Source organism: Lissotriton vulgaris, chromosome 6, assembly GCF_964263255.1.
Source record: "Lissotriton vulgaris chromosome 6, aLisVul1.2, whole genome shotgun sequence".
NCBI lineage: Eukaryota > Metazoa > Chordata > Amphibia > Caudata > Salamandridae > Lissotriton > Lissotriton vulgaris.
In genome coordinates, this window is record NC_141694.1 from 539867956 (window position 1) to 539893788 (window position 25833).

Sequence of the window (25833 nt, forward strand, 5' to 3'; positions counted from 1 at the left end):
TCGATAAAATCAAACGTGGAGCAGTATTGCGCTGGGGGAAGAGGGAGGCGGTGGATGTGCTGTTGCTCCAAGAAACTCATATGCTGGGCTCCAAGGTCCTTAGCCTCCAGAGGTTCGGCTTTCAGCAAGTTTACCATGCCGGCTTTGCGAAGGGGTCGAGGGGGGTGGCTATCTTGGTTCATCGCAGGGTGGCGTACGTTCATGAAAAGCAGTGGATTGACCCTCAGGGCCGCTTTGTCTTTATCAAGGGACAGATGGGTGCCGAACCAGTGGTTTTTGGTAGTGTCTATGCCCCTCCTCCTATGCAGTGGGCCCTGTCGGAGAGACTGTTTGCGGTGTGGGATGAAATCCCAGATGTGTTGACGGTGGTTGGGGGCGATTGGAATGAGGTTATGGATGTGGGCTCGGACCGCCAGAGACGTTTGCCTGTGGCTGTAGGTCCCTCCTCCCCTACCCCGCATACTAGACTGCGTGCGACGGCGGACAGCTTGGGCTGGGTGGATGTATGGCGCCATTTTCATCCTGCTGCGCGTGAGTTCACGTATGTGTCTGCAGTGCATGGTTCCTTCTCAAGACTCGACTACATCTTTATGCCTGGTGCCTGTTTGAGCCGTGTGAGTGCCGCTGCTATCCTACCCAGGGGTCTGACTGATCACTCACCCGTTGTGGCTACCATAGACCTTCCCACGAAACGACAGCCGTTCCGTTGGCGGATGTCTTCATGGCACCTACAGCAACCTGAATATGTGCATCACTTGCGCGAAGCGGTTGATAATTATTGGCGTGATAATCTTGTGGGAGACGTTGACGCAGTGGTGGTGTGGGAGGCGCTGAAGCCCACGATACGGGGAGTGGATATCGCTTGGTGTGCAGCCGCCCGACGGAAGCATCGGGAGGCCATTACGGCCGCTGCCGCTCGCGTAGAGATCTTGGAACAACGTGGCCGGGATGGGGGGGATGAGGCTGTGATACGGCAGCTCTTGCAGGCGCAGCAATCCTATGCCTCGGTCCTACATGATGAGGCCAGACAGGCGTGGCTCGACACGCGTAGCAGGGTTTATCAATGGGGCGACAAGTCCTGCACGATGCTCCACAGACTGTGTCAGGCTACCTTTCAGCCACTCACGTTGCCGGGCATCACGGCGGAAGATGGCTCGGTGGTGACAGACCCGGCCCGCCTCGCGTCTAGCTTTGCCCATTACTTTGAGGCACAATATGCCCCCCGGGACTCCCTGGAGACGGAGGAGATATCCACATATCTCGATGACCTGTTGCCACAGGCCGTCTCTGATGACACTAGAACGGTGCTGGACGTCACGCTCACGGCTGAGGAACTTGGGGAGGCGCTGGGACAGCTCAATACAGGGAAGGCGCCGGGCCCGAGTTGTTACCCGTGCGAATTCTACAAAAAGTTTCACCTCCAGCTGGGGCCTCAGTACAGACGTGCGCTCGAGGCAGCACGGGCCCAGGGGGAGTTACTGCCAGATTGGCGCCATGCCGAGATCGTGGTATTTCTGAAACCGGGCAGGGCCCCGGACAGGCACGACTCATACCGGCCCATTTCGCTCTTAAACATAGAGGTCAAAATATTGGCAAAGGCTTTGGCGAACCGCCTACTGCCCTATATTACGGACCTGGTCCACCCCGACCAGGCCGGGTTCATGCCCCGTAGGGCAACTCGCCATAATATCCGGCGGGCACAGGCGGCGGTAGATGCCATGGGTCTCGAGATGAGCAGGCGGCACTCCTACTGGCGGATATGGACAAGGCCTTTGACTCTGTGAGTTGGGCATACCTGTTCACACTCTTGCCCCGCCTTAACCTCGGTCCTGTGTTCCTATCGTACCTGAAGCTACTGTACACCGATGTCACGGCCTCGGTTCGGGTGGCCGGGGCCACGTCCGGGCGCTTTCGGATTGGTCGGGTTACCCGACAGGGTTGCCCATTGTTCCCGTACCTGTTTGCCCTGGCGATGGAGCCCCTGGCATCTCGGGTGCGTGCTGATGCCCAGATACGCGGGTTTGTGTGGAGTGGTGAATTTGTAGATAGAATCGCGTTATATGCGGATGATATCCTCTTTTTCCTCACTGACCTGCAACACTCGGGTCCCCGGGTTCTGGAGGTCATGCGCATATTTGGCAAGATCTCCGGCCTTCGGCTCAACCTTCACAAATCGACTTTATGGGTGCTGGGTGGCGGGGTCGTGGAGGACCCCTGGGCTGCTGGACTGCGCGTTGCAACGGATGGGCTGAAATACCTTGGCGTCTTTCTCTCTGAGTCGCGCGCCGTGGCCTGGGACCGTGGCGTCCTGCCGGTGTGGGAACGGGTCCAGGCCGATGTCAAGACTTGGTCCAGAATGCCCCTCACTATCTTTGGAAGATCGGCCATCTTCAAAATGGTGGCGCTTCCACGCCTGTTGTACCAGCTACAGAACTTCCCTTACCCTATCGGCCCGCAGTGGTTTCGCCAGGTTAATTCGACGCTGGGTCGCTTTCTGTGGGCTGGCGGAGCGGCCAGAGTGGCGTTGAAAACATGCTTTCTGTCCACCTATTGCAGGGGCCTGGCCACCTCTGATCTCCTATCTTACTACCAGGCTTCCCAACTGCTTGTTCTTAATGAGTGGTGGTACAGCGACAGGGGGGACCCGGCGTATGCATTGGAGCGGTCGCTTATGGGTGATAACACATTACACACCATTCTATACTCAGCCCGTCTGCGTCGTGCACTACCGTCGGTCACCAGAGTGATCTTTGCAGTGTGGAGCCAGGCCCTACGCCGCATAGGCTGGTGGGGCAAATTGACGGCTGAGACGCCGCTCTGGCATAATGGCCTGCTCCCAGAGCTTTCGGCCCTGGCCGGCTTTGAGGGATGGGAGGCGATAGGACGCTACTGGGCCAGGTCATGTCCGGCACTACCCTCAAATCATTCGAGGAACTTCGCACGGAGTTCCAAATGCCTCAGTCCCAGTTCTTCCGTTATCTGCAGCTGCGACACGCCCTCACCCCGAGCATTGCCAACCTGGACTCCCTACCAGAGTTTAGCCCAGTCGAGGCGAAGGTCTTTATGGGAGACCTGGGGGATAGGAAGGTATCCCGAATATACCAGACGCTGGTTATCCACTGCTCCTCTACCCTGCACTCTCTTCGGGCGGCTTAGGAGGTGGACGTAGGCCCTCTAGATGAGGACGATGGGAGGGAGGCGTTAGAATCCCCGCGTGGGACCGCCATTGCTGTACGGCTCCGGCTCATCCAATTTAAGTACCTGCACCGGGCCTACTACACCCGTGAACGACTGTGGAGGGCTGGGTTGATTGCATCCCCGGAATGCCTGCGCTGTGGGGCGGTGCCTGGATCCCTGTTACATACTGTGTGGTCGTGTGGTCCGTTGTCTGGCTTTTGGAGAGGCGTGTGGAGCTGTCTTTCTTAGGTCCTGGGCTGGGACCTTCCCCGCACCCATCGCCTGGGGTTGCTGCAGGTCATGGAGGGCATTGGTGGGAACATCTATAAACGTCATCTGCTGCTTTTGGGGCTTGTTGTTGCCAAGCGGGACCTAGCCCGGGCATGGAAGGGTGTAAGGGCCCCTCCCCTGTCTGCCTGGAAAGCTGGATTGGACTATTACATGGGCCTTGAAAAGCCGATCTTTGAGGCGAGGGGCTGCCCACGCAAACACTACAAAATTTGGAAGCGGTGGGCCGACTACCGGGGTCTGTCACTGGATCCCCCAGCGGAGCGAGAAGAGGACATTTGATTGTACGGACATTGTTGGCCCGATTCTGCGACACTCCTGTCGCGCTACACCTACACCCTTTATCTGCTGCTATATGTACACGTGTGTGGGGGGGGAGGGGTGGGGGGGAGTTTCTGGGAGTTGGGGGGGACGGGGGTTGCGTGGTAGGGTGGGTTGGGGGTTTATACATATTGAGCCTATTTTCGGTGCCTGCTTGAACATTTGCTACTCATTTGATATACTGTGCCTGTACTGTTGGTGGTGATCTCCGATCTGTGGGGTGCCACAATTGTATTGCCTACTTGCTCAATAAAATTGGTTGTGAAAAAAAACTAAAAACAGAAGGGGAAGCAGGGCCAAATGGACTCCCAAATGCCCTATTCAAACAAGCGGCAAGTTTCTGGGCAGATTATTTTACGCCTCTCTTAAACTAAATCTTTAACCAGAAAAAGCTACTGAGCTCCTGGAAAGGCAGTGTATTTCATCCCATTTTTAAAAACGGAAGGCGTAGCCTGCCAGAAAATTACAGGCTAATAGCCTTGCTGGAAGTAGAGGCCAAACTATATGCATCCTGTAGCCTTGTCCATCTTAAAGCATGGTTGGAGGAAAAATGTGCAATACCGAAGTTCCAAACAGATTTCAGGTCTGGAGTGGGAGCCATCACAAACTTAGCAACCTTAGCACTTCTCACAGAAAAAGCCCTAAAAAGAAAATCTAAACTCTTTGCTTGCTTTGTAGATCTGAAATCCGCATTTGATAAAGTCCTGCGAAATTGTCTCTGGGAAAAATCGGAAGAACGGGGACTATCAATACATCTACTTGGAGCCATGATCGCCCTCCATAGTGATACATGGGCGAGGGTCAAACTCGGAGATGGTAGTAGAGTGTCAGCCAGATAATATACCACGCATGGCCTGAAACAATGCTGTGTCTTGGCACCAAGCCTTTTTAACCTGTATTTAGCTGACAGAAACAGCTACATGTTATCATCTGGATGCCATCCTCCTAAACTTGCTAAGGAACCGATTCCCTACCTACAATATGAGGACAACATAGTCGTCTTGAGCCAATGCCCAATTGGTCTGCAAAGGGCCATAAATAATTTGACAAAATATCTGGACCGGCAAGGTCTGGAGTTGAATAAAAGGAAAACCAAGGTGGTTCGCCGGGTGAATACTCAGAACAGCAAGCTTGGTACTCAGAAGGCGAAAAAATAGAAGAAACACAAGTTTACAAATATCTGGGCATACATTTGGAGCAAGGGACATCAAATAGAGAACACAAAAAGGAATTACGATCTAAAGCCCACTCATTGATCTTTGCTTATAAACTGTTGAACAAAAAATTGAGTTGCACGTCTTAAAGCAACCTTCTGAAAGTGAAGGCAGCGCAAACACTACCTACCCTGTCATACAGCTTAGTAACTTGGCCTGGTAAGGAAACTGAAATACTGAACGAGCTTCAAACTAAGGTGTATAAGGCAGTACTCGGTCTCCCCAAATCCTCTTCATCAGTCCAGATCCACCGAGCTTCAAACGAAGGTGTATAAGGCAGTACTCGGTCTCCCCAAATCCGCGTCACCAGCCCAGATCCGCCTAGAATTTGGTCTCCGGAACCAGAAATTCCAAAGTATGAACTCTTTTGTGAAATTGTGCTGGAAGCTTCGATCCACAGAATTCAGATCATTGAACAACTTTATGGTGGGAGGAAATCAAGACCCAAATGGATCAAAAAGTACCCAATTCATGGGGCGAACAATTGACAGTATCACTAGATGAACTTGAAGTCCAAGAAATATGGGATAGGGCTGAAGATAGGGTAGTATTCAACAGGGTTTGTAACAACGCCACAAAAAGGAAATCGTGTAAACGACGACATGCTTGGACAGTTATAAACTCCTATACATTTTTAAAACCTCAAGCTTACCTATCAGAACATTTTCGTACAGAGTTAAAAAGGAGCTTTGTGAAGTATCAATTGGGAGTTCATGACTCAGAGGATCTCCTACCATCATGGAAAGAGAAATCACAAACAGCAAATTGTTGTTTATGTGGATATTACAACGAAACAATAACACCTTTGTTGTGCACCTGCCCGATAGTTAATGACTCAAGGAAAATACTCTTAAAATCGATTTTTGATTAACAAAACATAAGTGCTTGTAGACAAGCTGTAATTTGCTGGTTGGAAGGATCATCTAGTATATTGATTTGCCGAGGTGCACATTTTTTAACACAAATAAGTACCCTCCTCCAGAAAGCGGACTTACAAAACCTACGGGCCTTTTTTCAAGTTTGCACAAAAATTTTAACGTACCGAGTATTTAAAAGTCATTAATTTTAGGTATAATGGCAAATGATTCCTGCTGTAAATGTATCGCTTTATTTTTGTAAATTGAATTGTACTTTTTATGCTTAGTGGAAACATTTCGTACTTGCACTTTATTTAGACAATTCAATCTAATAACTGCTTCAATATATCATTCATATCATAATGTATATATGCATTAAATATATTAGGGTATGTAATTGTAAAACGATTGAAGGAAACATGATGTTAGATTGGTTGTATTACTGAAATCACATGAACTGGGCTGATGTTTTCAAGTTTGTATTTTTTGTAATGGTTTTAATCAACTAATACAAATAAAGAATAATACTACTACTACAAAACTATGATCACACTATTTTTAAGTAGGGCAGTCGGGATTAATCACAGATTTTCTTAATTCACATTTTGCAGATCACCCACTAGGTGGGTATTTTTTTCTGTCTGCTTTTTTACTTGAAAGTTAAATGCTATATCTTCAATTCTTAGCGCATGAGGCTAGTGCAAGATGCCAGGCTGAAGCCGTATGCAAGCTAGTTTTGGGCTTGAAGAAGACCTCGAGCTGAACCAGACCAGGGGACCTGGCTTGGGTTTTCAATGGTTCACCCATTGTTTATTTCTGCCTGCAGATAAGCGTTTCTCTGGCAGTGTTGTTTGAATCATAACACTCTGATTCTGGATGAGTCTAAGTCGCCAGAGAAAAGTGAGAAACACCTGTCTGTTCTCCTTTTCTCTAAGGGGGGTGCAACACACATTAGTCTCTTGGAGTGGAGGAGATTTAACAGGGTGTTCCCCACTCAAACTCGGAGGTTCACAAAAAAGACATTCTCCTCTCATTGAGTAAAGATAGGCCGAGAAAATGAGTTATCCTTGGCCTGCTTTTTCAAGACACTTTTCATGGTTAAAGGAAAGCGCTTACGAGTTTCTCTTTTCATATATCTCTCATACCAGAAATTGCTCGAGGACTATTTTGCTTGTACACCAGCACCGAATTAGTGCAGGTTTGCAGGCCCAGTGTTGCTTCACCAAACACATTTTAAGTCTTATTTGGACCGAGATGCTAATTTAAATGTAGGTGTCTGAATAAGTTACAATGTGCCAAATTTAACGAAGTAGGAAGCTTACACAAAATAAAGCTGCATTTACATAGCTATTCACTGGTAGAAATGTAACTTGAATCATTTGAAAATCAGGTGTTAAAGATGACACAGATGGAGGAGGAGCCTAGCCTACATCCATGATGGCCGCCTGATCCCTTGGCTCCGCCGATCCTTTCGCTTTTCTCCCGGTCCGCGACTTCTCCTGTTGCTAATCCTGCTTTTACATTAAATCTTCGGGACCGGGAGACGATTCTGCATCCAGCGGTGTGCCTCCTTGAACGCTCCCTGCAGTGAAAGTGCCGGGGAGCCCTCATCTTCTTTCCGGCGCCGGCTGCAGCTGAAAGGGTCTTTGTTCTCGAGATGTTTGTAATCTCCTCGGACTCTGAAGCGGAGAGGAGGCGACCGGCGGGGAACGGTCACTGCGCTGTGATTACCGCTGCGGGGCTCCGCTCAGCCTTGATTATCCTCGCGCTTGGGAACTATTGAGGCTGGCAGTGCAACATTGTATCTACGCCCTGGTCCGTGTACGGCGCTGCTGGCTCGCTTGTCTCCGCCGGCGAAGTGCTGGAAGCCATAGTATTGGTTGTGCTCTCTGCTCCTGCGCCTCCTCCGGGCTGCTGACGGGGAGAGGTCCGCTTGTTTCTATTGCACCGGCGCCGTGCATGGTGCCAGTATGGTTCGTGCTGCCTCTGTACTCCCCGCTAGTGCATATCCTGCGGGACCCGGACTGGGTGCTCAACTACGTGGGAGAGATAATGGCGACCATCCTCTAAGATTACGACACTCTTGCGAGCCCCGCGTGCAGGGACCCGCTGCCCCATTCACTTTTGTGGCACCGTTGAAGGTCGGCGACGTCCTGCGCGCATTGAGCACTTTGACATCTGCTCTACAAGATAATGCCCGGGACTTAAGAAATCGCCTGGATGCTATTTCTCCCTATGTGCCCCCGATGAGAAGTGGTGGCGCTCGACTGCAGGGCGCTGCGCCACATCCTATCTCCGATCACAGTGAAGTGCCTACCCAGGTGTGCTTAATGGAATTGAGGATGCGAGAGCCTGATGGCGTTTTGGCATTGATTGCCATGGCGGAGCAGCGGCCTGAGGACGGGGGGTTTGAACATTGTCCGGAGAGCTGTCCCTGGACGCCATGTTTGACTATCCCTTTGTGTCCCACTGGCGACACTCGCAACTTTCTCCTGAAGCGGAAGTCATTGCTTTGGCAGGCTGCCTTGAGTGGACTGAAACAGTTTGATGTCCCCCTTTCTATCATTGTTGCTCGCATGACTTTGGTGTGGACAGGCTCTGTTGGGCGGCGTCATACCCTGCTAGGATCGCTCCGCTTGCCTCTCCCGTTTAAGATGGCTACTGTGCAACTGGACCACGTCGGTGCCCCAGATCGCAGGGGCCAGGGCTGAGGATGCTCCTCCTATCCTTAACTGCGGTAGAGTGTACTGTCGGGGCTGCAGGGAATAGACTGTGGAGTTGAATATTGGTTTTCTATGGGTCGGGGATCCGGGGTTGGGCGGCCGAGGATTCACAAGCTGATTGTTTTGAGTATTTGTATATGGCCCTCCTCCGTTCTTATGTGATATCTCTCTCTCTTTTTCCCCCTTTTCTTTCTCTGTATTTCGGGTACTCTTTTGGGGCGACAGACACACTGCTAGGGGGGGGGGTAGGCCGTAGCCTCTGCATGCGTGTAGGGTGGGGGTAGGGGGGTGGGGTTTTTTCTTTTGTCCGTTTCAGTTTCTATGGGCCTTCTTTTTCTCTACTTTTAGTTTTCTTTCTCTTTTCTGTTTCTTTCTTGGGTCAGTTGGGAGGTTTGGTGCGAGGGGGACGGCGACTGGCATGCAACATGTTTGATCTCACTATCCTGTCGTATTCTTTCATGCCGCTAGTCTGACTACGTTTTCTGTTGCTTAGATTTCTTCTGATTAACGTTGCCCTCTTAGGTAATTGGTGGATTGTTGGAACGCTGATGCTTCCTATTGATTATCTCTTGGACATCTTAAAATTAACCTTCATTCCTCCTGTTTCTCGGTAGTGTGTAGACACCCAGTGTACCTTAGCCTGATTACTATTTTGTGTGCAGACACTATCGAGTTACCGTATTGCTTGCTAATTTGCTTTACCATGTGTCGTGGCCGGCCGGATGGTTGTAGGCCCGTATTTGTTCTGCTTTTAATGTGCAATAAAGGTTTCCAAAAAAGTTTTTAAAAAAAAGAAGAAAAAAAAAGATGACACAGATATATTGCTCGCAAGACAGCTAATGGCAAAAAAGAAATAAACTGCTTTAGGCTTCAAATTATCTAGATGATCTTGATGCCCACCTCTCTCATACAGCTAAATGCCCAAATATTTATATGATACTGTGCTTACAATGGGCTCTTTTTTCTTAAATAGCCATTTACAAACGTTCTTTATTTTTTCCTCCAAATATTACTATATTTGTTTTTGAGATGTTACAGTGTTCACAGTAGGTTTTCAAGCAAGAAAGGAAGCAGTGCAGTCCAAAACCACTCATCTAGCATGACAGTGGCTTCCACATATTGGACCATTGTTACTACCAGTCCCTGTATTTTGGTTGGCCACATGACATTCTTTGACACGCCTGTATCAGATACATACAAATTAAAATGCGGGTGAGGCAACACTTATCCCTGCAGTAAGCCATTTCTCGTAAAGATTCTGCTCAACATGAAGCTATTTTTGCCTGGTCTAACCCAAAACCAGGTATCTGATACAGCTGCTCGATTGATCCAAGCAATAAAGGGGAGATTCCCAAGCTGTGCACCTTGGATAAGAATAGGTTTTTGTTTATGTTGTCAAATGCTGCTTGACAATCCACAAATGAGGAATATAATGGCATGCATCCAGTGGTTGTGGAAGTCTTATTCAGCATTGACACTGCTAACATATTATCACTCCCACCTCACACCCCATCTTTTCATCTGAAAAAAGCCTGGCTGAAACAATAGGGATATTTGATTTTCGTTTACCCAGCTACTTAAATCACCTAACAGCCGGGTAGAATACAATTTAGCGTCAACATGAATCAGAGCCATTATCCTATAGCTCCTTCGGTCAGCAATACTGCCCTACTTACATAAAGGATGCAGTACCGAACCATGTCAGGGAAACGTAATTTCTGCTATCTGATAACAGCTATTATATAGGAAGCTTTGATAAGTTGACCAGTATGAGACTGCCTCCTTTAAAAGAGTTGGTGACAGGGTAGACATATGGAGAGGTAGCAAAAAGTATTTTAAGGTGATTGCACTCAGAGAAACAGGTTATATAATACTCTTCCGTTGACGCATGACCCTGAAAAGCTCCAATGCATTTAACCTGAGTTCTCAACATCTACTGGGGGTGTGAAAAGGAAACTTTAACGGTTCTGCACATTTGGTTAAGGGTGTCAAAAACGTTCCCTAATCTGGGAAGACATTTTTTGCCACATAAGTTATTAGGGTACAAGAACGCAACATGAGTCTCTGAGGCAATACAGCACAACTATATCACGTAGGGCAATCTTCCTGCAAATGGTAGGAGCTGCAATAGTCCTAATTGCCTCGTAGTATAAGAGCTCCCCTGCCCGCACACCCTCCTCCCTTAGTAAAAAACAGTTGTTCCACAGGCTATGGCTATTCTTAGCAATGGAGAACCTGACATATAACCTATGTGGCAGCTCAGGGGGCAAGGGTTCCGTTATCGTGGGGGAGGGTGGATTAAATGGCTAAGGAGAGTCCACAAAAGCAGATTCATTAAGGTATGCATGTTGTAGGCCCTTCTTCAATTCTTCAAATTAATAACAATTTTTTTTTTTTAAATGTTGATAGTATACTATTAGCCCATGAAGCCGTTCTTAGCCTTTTTCCTGACGCACAATGAGACAATGTAGCCTTGCCTATGTTTGGCACATACATTGTTGCCTAGTTCTATATTCCGAGATTGGTCAAACTGACGGATGTACAACTAAAATGTATTCACAACTAAAATGTATTATTGCATGACGTTTAGGCCATTTCTTTGTCTTCAGCTTACCGTTTAACTCTAGAGAGCTTTTTTATAATCACACTTGAATTCCCTGATGCCATGTATGTACTTGCACTGTTGCCTTTTCTGTTGTCTTAGAGATTTGCTTCATGATTTGCCAAACCAGCTGAACATATTACTACGAATATGAAAGGACTGACTTGCAAAAGTATTTAACAACATCCCTGTGGTACCATACTTCTGTGCTTTGGAAGTTTCCCCCATTATTTTTCAATAAGAGCTCTACTTTGTTAACCCTCCATGGAAAAAGCCACAATTCTGCTTCTGGTATTAGTCTACTGTGGGAAGGATGGTCGGAAGAAGAAGCAAGGAGGTTTAATGCGTTTCTTAATATTGGCGGAATTTATTGCTGGAAGAGATACACAAATGTTATTTAATAAGAGTAGACATCTTCTTTCCTTGTTTTAATTGTTCTTTTCCGCTAGGTCGTCCTCTACTTCCAGGAGGGTGTTACCCAGGAGGCTCGGGAAAAGAAGAAGGTGGTGGTAAGTAGTCAAGTCAAGTCAAAGATAGCTTTATTCGATTCCATTTAAAAATCATAAAAGCACATAAAAATACATACATACAATAAGATTCAGTGATGAATTAATCAATCAACAAAGCAATCCTCCATGCGGTTCAATCACATTCAAATTATTGAAGATCTGCATCTGATGATACATTTTAAAACATGGAGACTGCAGTTATGGACATTTCATCTTGTAATAGTTGAATCTTATAAAAGGCAGGTCTACATTGTCGCAATCCCCAAACTTTTAACAAGGATAACAAATATCTCTTCCTAATGTGCGAATAAAATTTACAAAATAGGATACAGTGTATGGATGATTGCAAAGAGGAATCATCGCAGGGGCATGGTATTACATTTTTCGACCAGTCATTTATGACTGGAAAAGTAACCAGCCTAAAGAAAGTACCAGTTCTCAGACGTGCTAACACCATTCTACTATAATTTGACTGATTGGGTGACAAATACATCTGCATGCCTGGGCCCTGCAATAGATATTGGTGTTGGATGACAGACACCTTCTTCCCCTCTACCTGCCAACGTTGATCCTCCAGATACTCAAGACAAGCCACCTTCAGTGCTTTTCTGGAGATAGAAGCTGCTGTGGATGGATCATTGTAAAGCTCAGGGTGGCCTATGTCTGTTAAAAAAGCCTTTACATATCTAAGCCAATGTATATGTTTTGCCCCGTGATGTTTGACACAGTCCTGTATAATGGCCCTGTTAAACTCAGTTTCAGTAGATGACCACACTTTGTGCTATAACAAAACTGGAGAAGCTTTAACTAAATCTGATATATAGGGCAAGGCAAGCTCCTTGTGACATACGTAAGTGGAGGTGGATTTTGGGACGGCTAACAGATATCTCAGAAAAACATTTTCACATGTTTGAATTTCTGAGCAATCTGCAACCCCCCAGATACCTGCCCCATATATGGCGGTCGACACGCATTTAGCCTTATATATGTCTAGCAGAATGCGTGCCGGCCTGCCCCCCAGTTTATTTGCGAACTGTCTTACAGCTCCAATAGCACGAGAAAAAGCCAATTTCCTTGTAGTTATAGCTGTAGTCCATGTGCCTTTTTTATTAAAAACGATTCCTAAATATGAAAAGGTATTGGTAAGTCCTATCTTTGACTGTTTTAAAAAAGTGTTACAAGGTACACTCTATTTAGATGAGCAGCTCATGGTTAAGGTTTTCCCAACATCAATCTTTAAACCTCTTGCGCCCATATATTCTGCGAAGCTGGTCAACGCCTTCTGGAGGCTTACTTGGGTCCTCGCCATTATAACCGCATCATCTGCGTACAAGAGTATTGGTACCGCAACACCTTCAATTCGAGGGTAATCCAAATCTTGGTTGATTAAGAAAGCTGCCACACTATTTATGTACAGATTAAATAAAAAGGGTGCCAAGATGCAACCCTGCCGTACACCCTTCATTATTGGAAATTTAGCTGTTCATTCACCATTTTTACCGTAACGCACCTTTGCCCCTGCCCCTCTATACAATTCTTTTATAAAATTAAGGATATTAGGGTCAATAACAATGTCTTTTAGAGTATCCCACATCACTTCAGGACTCAAGCAGTCGAACGCTGAGCTCAGGTCAACAAAGGTCATAAATAAGTTTCCCTTTTTGGCCACTACATACTTTCCCATGATCATGGCCAAATTGAGTCCTTGTTCGACAGTGCCTAAGGCAGACGTAAAACCGTACTGTAATTTGGAAAGGACATTAACTTCTTTGGCCCATATATGTAATCTATTCAGTATGATTCTACCGGCCACTTTCATTAGGGAGTCTAATAGTGATATTGGCCTGTAGCACTTAGGATGACTTCGATCTCCCTTTTTAAAAATTGGCACCACAATCGCCTCCTGCCAAGTCGCTGGAAATCCGTTTTTATTACAGCTGTTTAACACATTGGTCAGGAGGGGTTCCCAGAGGGAGATGTGGGCCTTATAGGTATCTATCGGGACTCCATCTGGTCCTGGGGCTTTATTTGAGGAGCTTTCTGTAATGGCTAATTCTACTTCCGCTAAGGAAAAGGCTATTTCCAGAGGAAATAGTACCTGGGTATCATGTTCCTCAGTTATCTGGTAGCCAAGACATTCGGAGCTAATTAATTCATCTTTCTTGTATAGCTCGGAAAAGTGGTTTACCTATACAGCCTCCTCTATAGCTATCTCAATTGTGTCCGTTTACCTTTCTGCAAAAAAGGGGGCATTTACGGCCCTCCAGAAGGCATTGTTGTCCCTCAATGCACACGCCTTATGGAGGGCTTCCAAGGCATCTTCCTTCAATTCTAATTTCCTCTTTTTTACTGCAGCTTTATAAAGTAATCTAGCTGACCTTATATCCAAAATGTTTTTAGGAACTTTTTTAAGAGATGACTTTAAAAGGGCGTGCGCTTTGCTACACTCTGAGACAAACCAGCCTTCGGTCTTAAGTCTCTCGCCTTCCCTTGACCTGCGTGTCAGTTGATTACAAATTTGACCTGTTATCTTTAGAAAAGCAGGTACAACCAATGATGGGCTTACATCATCCGCGAGATAGGTCATAAAGTCATTTAAATGACCTGATATTATAGTATGGAGGAAAGTAGCTGGGTCCACCTTATTCCATTTTATGGAATATCCGTTAGCTCTAGACAGTGCTATCCCGTGGCGGTATATATTTTCAGCCACATCTATATTCTGGGGATTATCTATCCCAAAGCTAAAAGATGAGTTAATCGGAAAGTGATCGCTTATTGCGTTATCCTCGGTTCTGAAACTCAGAACACAGAGATGGTAACTTGTTGTTACTAATGTAAAGTCGATCACTGACCTGTGGCCCAGTCCGTTAAAAGTAGGTTGAAAGGCAACCTGAGGGTTACAAAGCTCATTGGTGAATCCTAAATCCCATTTATAGATCAAATTGCTAAATATATTCCCAATCTGAGAGTGCTCAAAGTGGGTACAGGGGTCTCCCTTAAGATCAACCAACCCATATGTGCCAAACCCACTATGAGGACATAGGTGACAATTAAAGTCACCCGTCAGAATGACACACGTTTCTGATTGCCCAGAGTCCTGCTGAAAATGGAGAATGTTATTTAAATCCATCATGGCCTTTTCAACATCATCCTTTGGGATGTTGTTATAGAAGTTAATCAAGAGGACCTGTTGTTTTCCTCCCATCTTCAGTAGGAGTAGCTGGTAATAGTCTCTTCCTGTGCTTAGTGTTTTTACCGCCATATTCAACATATTTGATATAAAAATAAAAAGACCACCTGAGCTCCTGCCCCTACTAGTCTGTTTTGCTGGTGTAAAGAACGTGCGATATCCATTTATGTGTGTCTCCTGTTGTTCCCAACATTCCTGTAGACAAATGACATTAAAATGATCTACAAATGTCAGGAATGTGGGGTCCCTAACTTTACTTGATAGTCCCGCTATATTCCAAGACAGGAGGGTTAAATTCCCCCGTGATTCAGCCTGTATGGGACTACCATTATCCTGCAATTTAAGTTCTAAAGGTTCTCCAGGATCCCCCAACAGGTCACTTAAGTCCTTTGGATGATGGGCCTTATTGCCCACGTCTCCATGGGCAGAAGTAATTCCACTACTATCGTTGTAGGCCTTCTCCTTTACTGATGGGCAACCGATGGTGAGGTTATCCACCCCCTCATCCAACCTTTGCTCAAATGATAAATTAATTGTAAGATGGGCATCCCTACTCTCAATCGTATTTTGCTTAATCAACCTCCTCCTACACTCATCTAAGCTCCCTGACGTTGTTTCCAGTCAGTCCACCATCTCAAGGCAGCTGTACCTACTAGCGGTGGGAATCCCCCTCCAAGTTTCTATGTATGGTTGGTTCCTATTTGGATATCCTCCACACTCTTGATGTCCTACGTTGCCCCCATTCCCTCCATATACGTAACCTTGATAATTACTGGGTTGGTAGAAGTATGAGAGCCATTTAGTTTCTATCCCTGCATCATTAGTTTGTGTTTTCCATGTGCAAATATAATCAACCGTACGTCGATCCTCGAGGTTAACCAGCACACAGTCCCCTTTTATTGACTTCCTGTCATGCCCTACCCATGGAACCCTACGTACCATTAAAATCTTGCTGGACATGTGGGGCGGTAGGGGACGATTATTGTTGAGCCAATAGGAAACTTTGTTCTTTAGGGACCAACTTGGTTCCTCTACAAACTCTTCCAATTCAGATACCCCTGTCATAACTACTATGTGTGAGAAGTTGGCCTGATATGCAGTGCTCACTGTTCTAGTGATCACTATGTATCAGTCCAAACAACCCTCATTGATGATTGGTTGTAAGTCAACCTTATAGACCAGCTATCCTAGTAGCGTGGATACGAGCAGTCTTCAGGCTAAGCTCTAGAGGGCGTGTTAAGCCAGCTGTTATACCATCACATATACCCCTTGAACACCAAGTGAAAGGACACCACACAAGTTGTTATGAAAATAAAAGGATATTTATTTAGAACACAACAACCCTGGACTCTTTATGAGGACAGGGTGCTAAGCACAATACAAAGCTCTTAGGAAAATACTCAAATCGCACAATTTACACAAATGCCCGAGGGGCACGAAAAACCATATACTACAAAAGTGGAATGCGAAATTACTAGCAGGTAAGTTCTACTCTAATAGGCTTTGGGATCGCTAGGACTTGACTACTGAACCTTCAGATTACTAGCAGGAGGCCTAGGGAGATCGGGTGCAAAGTGTGCACTCTCACGCGGGATGCGGACAAAGTCTATGGATGCTAGATTTCGTAAAGTTAGTGTTATCGGACGAATCCGACTAGGTAGAGCTGAAACGAAAAAGGATCTGGACATTTGGATAGCAAAGCTATGCTGGAGCACCGAAATGCTGAGTTTACCTAGCCCAGGGGCTGCGGATGCATAGGTCTGGAAAGACGTCGGGAATCCTCGTTGCAGTCTATGGAGCCTGAAAGAAGAAGTTGCTGGCAGGCGACCAGTGTTGAAGTTCGAAGGGATCCAAGCCTGGATCGAAGATGGAAGACACCTGTAAGCAGAGGGGACCAAGTTCTGAATCACTAGCCAGTGATTAGATGGGCACCAGGATGGCACCGGATGGAGTCACCTCGACCAGGTGAGTGGGCGACGCTGGGCTCTGCAGTCTCACGGACCAGGAGGCGTCGTCGGCGACCAGGATGGAGGTGCGAGCTGTCCCACGATGGTATCTGCTGTCGACGTCGCTGGACCCAGGATTGGGGCAACAAGTCTTGGCAAATGCAAACCCACGCGGTGGACTTAAAATGGCGTCTGGTGTGGACCAGGAGGGTCCGGGGTGCTCCTCTGTTGGAGGGGAGCAAGGGCCAGTCTGGAGCAACCAGACCAGCGTTGAAAATGTCGTCGTTCGTCGTCGGGAAGGCCACAAGCCAGCAGGCAAGTAGCCAGACAACGCGGTGAGCAGCAAAGAGCAGAAGGGCCCCACGCAGATCTCGTGGATGCTGGGGGGCTGGACTTCGGTGCTGGAGCTGCCCAGGGTTAGGGCTTCTCAAACCCCAAAGCACTCACTCGAGGATCCCTCGGCGGTCGTGCTGGGCAAGCGTCGTGCAGTCCTGAAGATGGCCGGTCCCTCGAGGTCTCGTCGCACCCACGAATCTCAGCTGGGCTGATGATGCAGGTAGAGGTTAGAGGTGCCAGGGAAGCCGGTTCTCGTCGAGCTGGGCAGTCTTGATCCGGAGGAGAGACTTACAGCAAACCGCGATGCTTGGATGGTGCCTGCGGGTGCAGGGTGGCTACTCCTTAGCCACAAGGGAGAGTCTTCTGAAAAGGTTCAAGAGTTCTTTTGTGGAAAGTCGTCAAGATTCGGAATTATCTAATTTGGAAGGGGTCCCCGCTCCCACCTTTATACTAAAGAAAGGGGCTGGTACGGGACTAGGTCCTGTCCATGGGTGGGACCAGGAAGGGGGGTGGTTACACCCCTCTCCCATGCCGGACTTTTCCCAGCTCAGGGGCTGGTGTGCCCCTGGAACCGGTTTAGACTGGCAGATGCATAGTGAGCACCGGGGTGCCACTTGCAGTCACCTTCCTCTAAAGCCCTGCCTACCCAGGATACACAAAACCCTGTCTGGGATGGTGCTAGCACCGCCCCTGACAGGAAACCCTTTGTCCAAGCCTCCCTCACTGGAAGGACTCCCAGCAGCAGGAGGTCAGACTTGTGTCTGTGGTGGCAGCATCCATTTTGTGATGCTGAGGCTCGAGTTAACTTTAACCGGGGTTCACAGTTACATACATGTCGTGTCCCTCTAGAAGGGTGGAATGCTAACCCCGTCGCCAGAATTGGCGAGGGGTTAGTATTCCAATTCGTATGACACCTTACTCGACATGTTTTGATAAAGCGATACCAAAGATAGCAAATAACCGCAAGGATTATAATGCACTTAAGAGTATATGTACGCGTTATCATAGAACAGCTATTAGGACTTGGTTCCGCAAGCTGCAGACGGGCTCAGCTCATGCCAGAGCACCATCTCACATGATTCCAAGCACTCTGCCTTCAGGACTGTTAAGGCCTGCCATAGGAGTGACTGATAGGAATACATATGTCTATTTTAGGGTTAGATATAGGTATACTATATCTACAGCAAGGGGTGATTACACCATGTTGCCCCAGCTGTCGTGCAGCCAGTTGTGTCAGATTTAGATGGCCAGCCAGGGGTGGCATAATACATGCTGCAGCCCCTGGTAGGCCCTGGGTACACCTATGCCCTGAGTTACAGGGTCTGATAAGGTGGCCCAGTACCAATTGGTTAATGCACCTAAGGTACACGTGATCCATTTTAGAGAGAGAGCAGTAGGCCTGGGGCCCTGAATAGCAGGGATAAACCTGCTTGACCAGCATTAGGGGGTTTATTCACTATCTTTTTTGTCCCGGGATTCACTGCGTTCTTGGTAAGGTTATGCAATTCATTAAGGTGCTTTTCTATGTGCGCTAATCTAGTTTCTAGTGGTGCGAGGAGGGTTTTAAATAATTTCCCCGTTTTTGCTAAAAATTGACCATCGGAATCGTCCTTAAATTCCACGTCCGTGCTTGCTAAAGCCTCTGCACCGCTAGAATCTGAAACCACTTTTACAGCTTCTGTTGATGATAGTTCACTCCCTTTCTTACTAAGCTGTACCTGGCCCATCCCCTGCTTGTTGGGTAAATTACAAGAGCCCTTAGGTTTAGCTGCTTTAGACATTTTTGGCCCTGGGATAGCCATATTGATACTTTTCTTTTTAGGTATTGCACCCTTCATCCTCTCCCTAGATAAACTGGTACTCATTTCCTCTTGTGAGCAATCCAGAATGAGTACCGGGGTATTTTCCAAATCTAAATCTGAATTTAACAGTGAGTATAATAGGGAAAGGGAGGATGACTGATCTCCCCCAGGGGGCATACTATGCATCTCCATGTGAATCTCTAACAGGTCAATTCTCTTTGCAGGTTCAGGGGAGCGGGCCGCCGCAAGGTGCCCCATTTATGATATTTTTGCAAATGCTAAGTCTTGGGACACCCTGCGTTTCATAAGGGTAATGCCCTGATCAATTACTGAATTTGCTCGTATTATAAAATTATCTAAGGTGCCAGTTAAGTTAGCCACCTCCGCAGCAGTTTTACTCCTGCTACCACGAGTAGACATACTTGTTTGCAAACACAATATGTATACACAATTCAGATATTGGCACACGAGCATGCATACAATTTACTCAATTACAAACAAAAGAAGGGGGGCCCGGTCCGGTCTTACCCGCTCTTTAACGGGCTTAATCGGGCCCGCCCTTGGCCCTAGCTTCGCCCGGGACGCGCCCACGTAATAACTTAAATAACCTAGGGCCCGATGTAGGTAAATGGCATTTACCGATTCGTAAATACCGAATTTTACCGATTCGTTATTTACAAATCGGTAAATGCTATGTAGGTATTTTTACAGATTTTTTTTTTACCGATTCTGTAACATTCAGTAATTTTACCGAATCGGTATTTACCGATTCGGTAATTGCCATTGATTCCTATGGGCCTTGAGGCCCATAGGAACCAATGTCAAATACTGAATCGGTAAATACCGATTCGGTAAAATTACCGAATTTACAAGGGGGACAGGGTGTCACTTTGACACCCTGTTGCAACCCTGATTCAGGCATGTGTGCCACAAGGCACAGGTGTACATGCACAGATGTGCATGTACACAGGAATTCGTTATTTACCATGCAATAGTATTACATGGTAAATAACGAATTCTTAGGGGCCTGTGGCACTGTTTCCAGTGCCACCTACATATAGATTTACCGATTCTGTAAATTTACAGATTCGGTATTTTACCGAATCGGTAAATTTACCGATTCTGTAAAATATAGGCCCCCACATCTCAATCACCAAATACCGGTCGGTAACGGACGAAATCGGATGGTATTTGGTGACCTACATCTGGCCCCTAGTGATTGCCTTTACTGTACATAGTAGTAATTAATACAGACATTTACAAAAGCAAAATTCAATTGCTGTGTCATTTTCAAAGAACCAAAATGTTTCAGCTAAAAATAGGTGCATTCAACATTTACAGCCTTCAGTTTCAAAGCATATTTAGAAGGAACATAGCCAACCTGTTTTAGAGCTTCAGGTCTCCCCCTTTTCATTGGTTGCTCAGCATATACCAGAAAGTAGTTACAACTTAGTAAATGGGGAGTTTCTGTTCCAAAAAAAAAAGACGTGTGTTCAGTGACGAAACTCTTATCATCCAAATCTGGTAATAATCGAATCCATCCACCATCAGTAGAATGACTATACAAATGACCAGATTATTTTGGGGTGGAAAAGCTCTACTTTCAACATCCCAAATCAACGCCAGGTCTTTATTGGCAAACCCTTGCTATCTCTTCTCCAGGGGGTTACCTTTCATCTCTAAATAGTCTCTTTCCATCAGACTCTTCAATAAAATTCACTCATGCCTACTCAAAGGAGCACACTTTTCTTGACCAGATATTTGGTCAAGTAAATCCATTTAGGTTTTTTTATTATTGATTTCACAATTATATCCCAGGTGGAGAAAAGTCTCTTTCCATTATCACGTTGTAAGCGTCTACTGCCGAAAGCTGCTTTGCCCAATACACACTAGGGTCACCAAAGGGGCTGGCTCAATGAAAAATGGCCTATATGGCTCGCTGCCCCACAGCTGTCAGGCATTTATTATAAACCTAAAAGAGTTTTTCCAATACCTGTTCAGAGGTCCAGATTGGTCAATAGGTGCCACTACATGGCAACAAGATTGTGATGAGTCTCTTGTGTACAGAAACTAATCCAACAGCACCTACAACCAGGGGAAAACCAACATAAATTCCAATCTAGGATTCGGGGGGCTCGGACGTGGAGGGAGGCCCCCACCTGTTCAGTTCCGAAGAAGAGGGCAGTGACGCACCTGTGTCCTGAGAAGGCTCCATGACGCCTCCAATAGTGACTCCTCAAACAGCTGACACGTTGATATAATAGTCTATTGAGAGTTCGGGACACACAGCGAGAACGACACGGCCCAAGGCTGAACCGTGCACGGGCTCAAGGCTTTCCACTCACCGAGATGTAGAACGGCGGCCGTCGGGACTCACTGCAGTGATCACAATGTACAGAGTCACCCCAACTCCGTGAAAGCAACTAAGAACAGATGTGATGCAAGAGGGCACATTCCTAAAGTCTCTTATGACTGTGCGGCCGCGCCGGCAGAAGCTGGGGAGATGAACAGCCACTATCCCACAACAACGAACTAAAGTCTACAAATGCAAACCAGTTTGGACGTACTGCCTCGAGCAGTAGGTCCCCCACGTTGGGAATGTTCCCCAGAGTTGCAGTTTGTCCCCCTTTATATCCTAAATTTTCCAGTTATCCTCGGGCGGGTGGGGAAAGAAGAGAATGGACAATACGGACTTCTCAGACAGGGTGGGCCATGGGAGGCTGATGGGGTGGGTCGGGTACAGGGGAGAGCACACCCAGAGAGAAGAACACAGACTGTACAGGTGACACATGACACATAAAACACCAAACACAGATTTAAAATTTGTCACCCTGATCGTTAGGGGCATACACACAGCTAATAAACGGTACTCAGTCCCCGCCTATATTAAGAGGCAACTGGCCCAGGTGGCCCTCCTACAGGAGACACATCTGACAACACAGGAAAGAGACCGCCTACACGAAAAATGGTGGGGCATAGTCTGTGCCACGGCGTACTCTGCCTTCGCCAGAGGTACACTAATAGGGATCAGACCAGGGGTGCCATTTAAGGAACAAACTCGACTAATAGACCAAGAAGGGCGATATGTAATCGCAACAGGCCTGTTGGAGGGTCAACCGATACTTATAGGATGTGTGTACGCCCCCAATGTGGAGCAAGACCAATACTGGGATCAACTTACCAGAGTATTGGCCCACCACACAGAGATACCATGGCTCCTGGGAGGAGACTACAATTGTGTTCTAGATTTGCACCTGGACAGGTCACATCCCCCACCAGTACACTCACCAGCACACAAACAAACTGAACACTTCCGTAGATGGATAGATCACTGGTCGTTAGTGGACGCATGGAGGGCGCAGAACCCAGATGCCAGGCTATACTCCTTTCACTCCATCCCTCACAACTTGCAAGTTAGGCTTGACAGGTTCCTGTGTTCCACAGACCAACTACCCAAGGTACAATACGCTGACTATATGGGAAGAATAGTTTTGGATCATGACGCACACATAGTGATCACCCCACCCCCCAGTTCCGACATGGAAACTACCCCAGGAATGTCTCACCGATCAAGCCTGCCGCCAAATTCACGGGGAATATATCCGGGAACACTTTCGACAGAATGCTGGTTCAGCCTCCTCTAGAGCAGTAGAGTGGGACGCATATAAGGTTAGCACCAGGGGACACTGGATCCAACAGGTGGTGGGGGTACGACGAACGCTATAACAGACATTAAACGTAGCGGAGAAAGCATTGGAGGACCTGCCTCGTAGCATGGACCAGGGGAGAGCCACACTGGCACAGCTCTCAGCGGCAAAGCTCTCACACGTGGAGGCGATAAGAGACCTGCGCAAATACAACTTCCGCGCACAGGGCACACAGGGAGGGCAATAAACAGGAGCATTACTAGCCTGGGTTGTCAAAAAGGATACAACATCACATTCCATCACAGAGCTCACAGACAAGCATGGGCATCTCAAACACTCCCAACTTGACATCTTGCACATATTCCATGACTATTATGCAGAAGTGTACCGCGACCCGACACCGGGGACGACGTGCGAGCTGGCACAATTTATGGGTCCATTGCCAATGCCCACAGTCTCCCTGGCGGATAGGAAAGATTTAGACTGCAAAAATCACATCCTCCGACATAAAGCAAGCCATCGGTTTGTTAGCAAGGAAAAAAGCGCCAGGTATGGGCGGATTCCCACTAGAGTACTACAGCACGTTGCAGCCCAGATAGTGCCCCACCTGGCGTCCACATACGAAGATGCCCTAACCATAGGTATACTGCCAGAATCGTTCCGCGAATCGATGGTGGTGACATTTCCGAAACCGCATAGAGACCCCACCCTCCCGACCTCTTATAAACCGATCACACTCCTGAACGCAGTCTGCAAGATCCTGGGAAAGTTACTGGCAGATCGCTACGCTATAACCAAATTCTTCCGGCCTTGGTGCATCCATACCAATGCGGCGTCGTGCCTCGACGCAACACCTCACATAATCTGCGTAGACTGTTCCATATACAAGACAGAGTAAAAGACAGATTCCCGCGAGCGGCGTGCCTGATCCTTGATCTCGAAAAGGCGTTCGATACTCTGACCTGCTCCGTCCATCACCACCCCGTTTTGTACCGCTTTGTTCGCCATAAGTTGGCAGGGTATGCTCAGACGTAAGTCCAGACATGCTTGGCAGTTCGGCTGGACTATTCCCATGAGGCACAGGGTCAGACTGGTTTGCATATGGCCATGTCTGAACTGGAGTGGCAGAGTGGGTTAAAGAACGGTGATGGATTAGGCCCAAATCTGTTGACTGGGTGTGAGTGTTTGATTGGTCAGATGCTCCGTCCATCGCCACCCCCTTTTGTACCACTTAGTAAACTGGCACGGTTTGAGTAAACGTCCTTCCTGAATGCAATCAAATTATATATATATATATATATGTTAAAAAAAATTCCAATTTAGGTTGGTTCACACCCACCTTGAGACAGAAATGTTGCAGAATGAATAAACAAATAAGGTTTCTGTTAAGATAAGAAAACAAAGAAGACATTCTAACAGTAGTTTCTGCTATAACAAAGGACTTTAACCCGTTGCGTGCTGCTGTCGGCCGTTGGCCGACGGCAGCACTACCTCGCTGGTGCTGCAGTCGGCCAACGGCTGAGGCGGCCCCGCCCACCTTTTAGAACGCCCGCACTGCGCCGAAATAACGTCTGCAGTTAAGGCGTTAAAATTAATATTTATATTACAAAGAGGAAGTACTATCATCGTTCAAAGGCAATCCTTCCTCATCATTACCAGATCTAGCGACTCCTGTAGATTGTGGAAATTCATTAATAATCACTTTTGATAACCAGGAGACCCAACAAAATTCTGTTTTCAGCTGATAGCAGTGAGCCTCATATTCTTAATCTTGTACACTGAAAAAGAATACAGTGCCCATCTTATTCTAGCACAAACTGTCTCCAACATTGCTGCAACCAAGGTGATTGGTGAGAAGCATACTTATGGTGCCTCATGTCCAAATGGCCTTCCTTCCCTGCGCACTTTTCAAATGCAGAACAGATTTCTGGTGTCATTTCCTGGTCCCTCTGTACAAATCATGCTTGGAATCATTCATAGTAACTGATTCATGGAGAGGGTCTATCCTATGTTCTCTCCATTAGAAATTATTGTGTTATTGAACACTAAAGAAAAAATCTTCACCTGCTTACTTTTGAAGGATCTTCAAGACTGGTATGAGAAGAATTACTGGACTCTGGATTCTGCCCTGTTTGTGGGACCTTTGTCAGCCCGGTTGCCTTGATGATGATGGTGCACAAATATACAAATTGCAGTTTTCTTCACTTCAAGGCTGCCTTCAACGGCTTTTGTATAAATGTACACTGGTTGAAACCAAACAAACAAGGAGATTCCTCCAGTTCTGTTTAGAACCATTATTTCTTTATTTGAGAATAAATGGGTTTGGATCAAATTAGGATAAGGCAATTATGTATATCCTGGGATCCCCCATAATCGTGATTTGAAACAGGGGTGCATTATTGCCCCTCTATTACTAAGCCTATACACAGCTGACGTAACTTCTTATTTAAGTTCTGCTGTAACATTTCCTAAATTGTGCAATACACAAATTCTTTTTTTTCTGTATGTGGACTGCACCTCCTATTTTACTTTACTTCAGTTGGGCTTCACAGGGCCATGAACCTCCACGGCAACCGTGTGGTATGAAGTTTCTTTGGTTCCGCATGAGAAAATGTGCAGTAGTTAAGCACAACTAGTGTTTGTTAATACGAGTATAAAAAAACCAACAGATAATCTACTATTTTAATCTGCAATGTATTGAATATTTTTGCTTTTTCATAATACATTCATGTCGACATCAAGAAACAGGAAAGATTGATTCTTTTTTTTTTAAATCGGGGTTCCTTAATTTCCCACCTGACCTTGAAATGAAGTGGAGGCATTTTTTGTCGAGAGAAAAATAAATAAAGCCATTTTTATTTAAAAAAATAATCACGATCCCCAACCTGAATTACATATTTTGATATGTACCTACAAAGTCACAAGTGATTCACAAATAATTAGTCAATATAGCATGATTTATTGCCTATAGTTTCAAAGCCACTAAGCAGTGGAGCATGGGTGGGATAACGGACTATATTGGTATATAGATTGATACTAGAATATGCATCAATCATGCAACACATATATAAAATACAATTACTTGTATTCATTTAGATGAGTAATGGATAATGTACCTGTTGTGCCTGAAACAACAGAAGGAATTTATTTACGGAAAATGTTGACTCTGAATCATTAAGTGATTGCAAATGCTTCTACATTTGCAACCAATGTTAGCG

General features: G+C 46.5%; 1 protein-coding gene across 2 annotated transcripts in view; it reads right to left on the reverse strand.

The window, feature by feature from the left end:
* The window catches only part of LOC147707527 (lebercilin-like), a 318405-nt gene that overhangs the window by 244009 nt on the left and 48563 nt on the right, over positions 1 to 25833 (reverse strand). The window lies entirely within an intron of this gene.